This window comes from Lonchura striata, chromosome 5 (assembly GCF_050655825.1).
Source record: "Lonchura striata isolate lonStrDom1 chromosome 5, ASM5065582v1, whole genome shotgun sequence".
NCBI classification, from domain to species: domain Eukaryota; kingdom Metazoa; phylum Chordata; class Aves; order Passeriformes; family Estrildidae; genus Lonchura; species Lonchura striata.
In genome coordinates this window covers 27,142,915-27,150,018 of record NC_140707.1, presented here as the reverse complement: position 1 = coordinate 27,150,018, position 7,104 = coordinate 27,142,915, and positions in this window count along the sequence as shown.

Here is a 7,104-nt window from a genome sequence, read left to right as displayed (position 1 = left end):
AGGACATTAAACTTTAAGGTGGAACTTGTGAAGGACTTGGGCTATTTTATTTTCCAGCCTCATTTGCCATCAGATTCCAGAGGATCTTGTTGCATCTTGCAGATGTGAATGAAAGCCTCCAACTTGCTCAGGGTTTGAGTTCTAGCTCTAATGCTGCAAGCACCATACACTGGCAGAGCTTTGAGAATATAAATAATAGCCTACACTCAAATTCCAGGCAGGAACTGTTCCTAACCATGCCGTACACATGCACAAGCCATTCCTGGAAGTTTTCCATGATCCCATCCTCCCTTACACCTCCTCAGTTTTGCCAGCAACCCATACTCCCAGCTTCTCTTCCAGGGGTCTTGTGAGGTTATTCATGTCTACAAGCTGCACTTTGTAGACAAAATTGTGGCATTTCTGGCAGTGACCAGTAAGTTATCCTTTTCTGTCATTGTGCTGGCATGTAAATCCATGGTGAGTGCCCAGGGAAACCAAGAGCCTGCCACCTGCATAAACATTACAGAATACCTACCAAAAGCATCAAGTGCTCTCCCCTCTGTGTGTATGTCACAATGACCTCTGAGCACACCATCTAAAATAATCCCATGCATGCAACCAAAAATAGAAAGAAAGGAAGGATGCATTTTATGTAAATGTAGTCAGAAAGTCTGCAAGACAAATTGCTTGAAGTGGTTCGAAAGATGAAGAAATATGACTCACTTCCAGAAGGAACTGTTTTTCTGGGCTGGACTGAGTGTAGCATTGTGTCTTAGGCATGTACATGGCTGCCATTGGGGCTTTACTGACATCCACAGGGACAGGTTGGACACCCAAGAAACTGTGTGATGGACATGAAGATCAGGTGTGCCTCATGAACAGGAACATGAGGGAGCTCTGCAAGCAGAGGATGCACTTGTTTATCTGCAGTGCAGATTTACACACAATATTTCCAACCAGTGGTACTAACATAAGGATTCTTGTCATGCTCTTGACAGAAAAAATTCTGCAAAGCACCTTTGTCTAGGGAAGCAGAAACTGCCTGAATGGTTCAGAGCAGTGCTGTATTTAATTAAACACTGTAGAGGATGAGGTAAACATGTTCAGAGACTAACAAGCTGCTAGCAGAAGTCTCCTCTGCCCCCTAAGTTATCATCACTTAGCTCCCCTGAAGCATGAGGGTTTAGTGTTGTTTATCAACACTTCCCCTGTGAAACACAGCTCTGTGTACCCTAATTTGTCACACAGGCAGCGTTCTCTTCCCAGTGTTTTTCTTTCACTAACTCCTTGCAGCAACGAGCGATTTCACTGAATTTATCTGTGGCTGTTGACGACATTGGGTATTTTATTTCAGACCATCTTTCCTCTCCATGCGTCACTGGCTGCTGAAACCAGGGTTGCTGTTGCATGTAGGAGAGCCGAGAGAAGTTCTTCATGTGCAGCTCCATGGCATGTCCCTGCCTCGCTGTGCCAAGGGGACAGCAAGGGCAGGTCCCTCCTCCCTGGCCAGGCATGCGGTTCTGGAAGCCTGTTTTGGCTCAGGTGCGTGTCTGAGCAGGACCCAGCTATCGTAAATTGCCGGCTGCCTTGAAACAGACCAGATTCTGAATTTTCCAAAGTCGTTCTTCCATCCGTATCCATTGAGTACAGGAATGCAAGTTCACCTAGAAACTGCCTTTCCCTTTCAAGCGAGCACATTTTTGAGCTGGTTAGGTATTTCCCATCTCTAGATGGGAAATTTTTTCCACTGACTCCCCAGGCAGCGCCAGGAGTTTCAGTGAAAGCCTAAATCCATCAGCGCACCAGGAAGTGCAGGAAGCCAAACACCGAAGCTTCTCATCCCATTTTCAGCAGAGGGGTCAGAGCTGTCTCTGCCCTGTGGAGCCACGACCGATTCAGCGTCGTGCCTTCAGTGCCGGGACAGGAAAGCGCTCGCAGCCGGGCTCCATCCCCGGCGCCCCCATCCCTCGCAGGGATCCCCGCCCTGGGAGCTGCAGGCGCTGCCTGTCTGAGCACCGCGGTTTTTCCTTTCCCTCTCCCCTCTGCCACCTCTGAAGATGATGGGTGAGCCAGGCTGTCCCGCACATGCCGGGGCCGGTGGCAGGGTGGCACAAAGCTGGCATTGTGCACGCTCGCCGCCCTGAGAGGCGAGCTAATTGTCTTTCCCAGCTCGGAGCAACAACTTGCTGGCAGCCAGACTTGTGGCATTATATAACTGGAGATAGTCCGACTTGTAAACGGATCTCCAGAACATGTCTCTCTTCCCTTATTTTGGAAAAACAATAAACTCGGGGCTGGCTGACACCTTGATGCTGCTTGCAGGGTCTCTCCCTTAAAGATAGAAATCCGTCCGGAGTATCACCTCCCCTTATCCGAGGCAATGGCAAGTCAGCAGGGGAATCCCAGGAAAGGCAGGAGCTTTAAAAACAAAGCTGGAGATCTCCGAGGATCCTTCAACTGCACCTCATGCAATGCAATGCAGCAGGCTTTCCTCCGGCTGGGAAAGGAGCTGTGCAGTGAAGGCTTTCGATATAAACCTGGAGGAGCTCAGAGAGCTAAAGAGGAGGAATTTGATTTCCGTGCTCACTTTCCCTCCTCTCCCTGCCCAGCTCTATCCTATGCTAACCAGCTGGCCAACAGCAGGTGAGAGAAAGACAAAAGCCATCCTCACCAACTTCCATTTGCATTTTATGCATGACTTCCAGGATAGTGAGAAATGCCCAAAGGCATCTCCTCCCAGTGATTGCCAGAGTTGAAGCTAAAGGGCATCATGTTGTCACGGTCACTTGTGCTCCTTAGGTTCCTTTTCCTTCCCCATTGTGGTTGCTCTGCACTGGTGCCTGTAACCTCCTTGGGGAAAGAAAAGAAACTGCTCTCCCTTTCTGAGTTTCATCTTTCTATGCTTCTGCACGTGGTGATATTGGTGGAAAAAAATTATACTCTGAAAAACTGTTTCCCACTGACTGCAGGAAGAGTATTAATCTTTAAGTTAACTTCAGTGATGGGCTCCCCAAACAACCGTTTTGCCGACTGAGCCTGAAGCAGGGGATGAGGATGGGGTGTCATTATTTATTTGGCTGGAAACTCTGAATTTTCTTTGTAAAGACTAAAAAGGTTGAGAGAAAAGGGCTGCTAGAGCCTGGTCAGAACCTGCCTGAAAGCAGGTGTCTGGGTAAGGACTGCACCTGAGCATCCCAGCAGCAGAAAGTACCTTGTAATGATTCCTCTTTGTCACACCTTTCCCTTGCTCTCGATGCTAAAGCCTATCTCTATGGTTCCCCTCTTCTACCTCACTTTCCCTGGGCCTCCAAAGCTCTGATCATCCCATCCCTCCCCCAGAAAGAGGATAGAAAAATACTGGGAGACTGCTGCTCTATTATAACTTGGCAGCTGCTAGCTCTGCGCGTCCATCTTCCTCTACTCCTCTCTCCCCCACTGTTTGATTCAATTTCATAAATAAATACCCTGCGTATTGACGTCAGCATAGGCCTTGAGAAATAATACTCCTGCCGCTTTCTCTGCTACGCACCGGGAACAGAGGGGACAGGGAGGAGGAACAGAAGCAACAACATCTTGGAAGACAAAGTCTTAATATTCTCTTAATTGCCTTCCTCCCTTTTCAGCTATGCCCCAGCTGCGAAGAAAACAAAGATTACCATTATCAGTGTGCCCTTCTGGCTTGAGACAGGACAATCAAGTATCCAAAATTCCTGTTCCTTGTGATTTTTGTTTTTTTAGTGAGTGGGGATAATGGGGAGAAATCTGTCCTAGAAGCTAGAAAACACCATAGGTCTCTGTTCTCCTCACATGGAGCTTAAGAAAAGTGTGCCCAAAATGCTGTCACCTTGGTGAAATGAAGGAGATGGTTCCTTCATCCAGGGAGAGAAGAAAGAAGACAGGGTTGCCATTGGAATAGGTGTGATCATAGGTGGCTTCATCTGGCATTTAGGAAGTGGTTTCTCCCAACCAGAAGTGATAAGTCACCATAGGCCTGCCAGTAGAGTCAATGAGACAAGAAACCTGGGTGTTTTGGGGGAAGACATCTATTCATAAATTATTTTTCAAAATAGTATTTCTTTGCAATGACAAGCTTTGCTATAAGCCTTTCTAAATCAGTTGCTTTGAAGTTCGACACAGCTGAAGGATGTGGGTGTGTACAGAAGGACCACGACCTTCATTTAAACAAGCTGGTGAGGGGACAGGGAGGCAAAGAGCCTGTGCCAGTACTTCTCCCATCGAAAGGCACACAAATACATTGTTTTACACTGTAATCATTGCTATCATTTCACCTCATGGACTTAAAATTGTGAACTATGCTCTTTATAAAGCTGGCCAGCAAAGAAGCACAAATATGTTCAAGAACAAGATGCAAGAGCATTAAAAAGTCAGCAGAAGCTGAATAAAAGCCTAGTAATTTTGAAAAGGGAAACAGATATTTTACTGCTGGTGACAGGGTGCAAGTTCTGCACTTACCTTGGTTGCTCTACCTGTCAGTTACTCAGGTATTAGAATAGTGTCTTTTTCCATCTAAAACGTGCTGTGCTTAATACTTTCTGGTCAAAGCTGTGTGTCATGTTGCCCTTTGCAGAACACACACAAAGATGGATGTTCTACCATGAGGCTCTCCTCTGATCACTGTTGCATGCTGTGCCTGTCCTGAAAACCCCAATCCAGAGCTGCAAGCAGCCAGATGAAGACCAGAACAGTCCATTTTGCAAGTCAAGTTTGACCTCCCATGCTGCCTAAGTCAAAAAAAAACCCTAGTTCAGAAATCTCCTGCCTTCAGGCTCTTGCTGGTCCCTGAGCCAGAGCCTGGCAGGTTAGAAACCTCAGCTTTCAGTCTGCTGTTGGCAGGTACAAGAAGAAGGCAGGGAAAGAGGCTCTCGCAGGGCTTTCTGCAAACTCTGACATGATTTTAATGAGCAAGTGCATTCCTTGGGTTGTGCACAGCTGGGAGTGCAGCAGCAAAGCAGGCCAAGATTCCTATGAGGACTTGTGCCTTTCCAGCAGGTTGAAGTTATGTCTGCCACTGCACATTGCCTGCTGGCAGTCAGAGCATCCTTCAGCAACCTGGGGGAGGGAGAGCCAAGGCTGACACCTTGGTGGCAATGACAGACCCCTCTTAGGACATGGGATCTATTTATCTTTGAGAACCAGACTTCCCTCTTTGTCTGCACTGGGAGCAGTGGAATTGCTCTGCTATCCCAGCCTCAGGGTAGTTTATGACTCACCTGCTCCTCTGAAAATAAATAAAGCAGAAGGGGGAAAGTTGTCAGCTGTCAGGAGATTGTTAGAAGTGCTTTGCTTTATTGATGCTGTGTTACAAATGAAAAGCACAAAAGGTGCAGAAAGCATCTGAGTCTTGCCTACTGCCGAGTGCATGAGTAAAATAATCCATGGTACAACAGTACCTTTCTCAGGTGTTCTCACAGCCACATAAAAAATCAGTGGACATTTATAGATGCAACAAAGAAATCAGGTGATTTTAAAAAATAACAAACATAAAAAAAACATAAAAACAAGGTTTTTCCCCTTTGCCTGGTGCAGGTAGGTCCTTCGTTTAGTGCAGCTAGGTACATCACTGAGAGACTTCTGATGACAACAGCCAGGATTGAAGGGATGAAGTTGCTCTGGGACACAGAGGAACCAGTTTGGAGGCTCAGTATATTATGATGGCACCAGTACAACTCACTGAAAGCTAGGTAACAGCTCATCTGCATTCTAGATTTTTAAAAAACCCATTAAGAAATAATGTAAAATGGGGAAGAAAAAGAGAAAGTATGTGTTGGTTAGTGGTGTTTTTTCTTCCTGTGTCTCCCTCTACCCAGACAAATCCAGAGACTCTGATTCATGTACGTTGAAAATATTTTACCCACTTCCACACAGCAAGTTGGACCTCCCCTCTTTCCCAGTATTCCTCTGGGTATCACTTGGGCAAATGGCCTCCAAAGAGATGTTTTATGCAAAAAAACATTTTCCCTTTGCTGCCTGCAGAGCTACATAATAATTCTGAGACCCAGGGACGAGAGCTGGGGCTGGGCTAGGATGCAGGGTTAGCTCTCCCAGTTGTTCCTGGGCCTCTAAGCAGCACTTAGGACTTCTCTGCTGAAACCTTTGCCTCCCCACCTTCACCACCTGCACATCAGCAGGGCAGTGGGTGGAGGTCCCTGGGCCAGCTGAGCTGGACATGGAGGTGCATTAAAACTCAGACATGCCAGCTGTGCCTCCCCAGGGATCACTGCCCCTCACTGCTGCAGTCTGCCACACTCCCGCAATTCAGCAGCTAAACACTCAGAGCTCTGCCTGCACATAGAGGCATCATTCCAAAAACCAGTTCTGCCCATCCGTCTGAGAAAACATGGCAGGCTTGGGTTTGTTCTCAAGCCTGCTGTCTGAAATTCCCAGGCTAAGCCCATGACTTACCTCCCACCTTGCAAAGAGCCTTTGCAGGCAACAGAAGACGCTTGAGACAAAGCAAAGATGCAGTTTCATCCAGACTCCCACCCTCTGGCCAGGATGATGCTCAGAGACAGCTTCTGCCTCTCCTTGCTAGTAAAGGCAGTCCTTGACAAGCCAAAAGGCAAAATGGCATATTTTGAAGTCTCTTACTATCCAAAGAAATTAGCTGCTCTGGTCTGGCCCCATGGTGACTCCTGATAGGAAAAAGCAAAACAGAGGGTTTATGAAGAGCCGTGCTTGGAAACATCATCATCACACTTATGGTGCTTCCAGCTTTGTTGCTTTCCTTCCTGGGAAATGCAGCAAGATATTTGGCCAAAGATTTTTTTTCTTGCTTTTTAATCAGCTTTAAACACCCCCCATGACAGTGGCTTATACAACAAAGAGCAGAAGAGGAGCAAAGTTCCCGAAAGCAAAATTTCCATCAGTTACAACCAGAAGCCACAATGAAATCAGTCCTCACTCTTCATTGAGACACATCTTAATGTGAACAAAACCTGTGCCAGGTCTTGGAATATGGTCAGAAAGGCAGACACATCCTTTCTCCACCTGGAATAAAGCATATGTCCAGAGGAAGCAGTCAGCCCTACATCTGTGCAAAACCCCTCCTGACCAACCACAAAAATCCCAAAAGGAAAAACTGTGTGAATTTTTTTTTGTTGC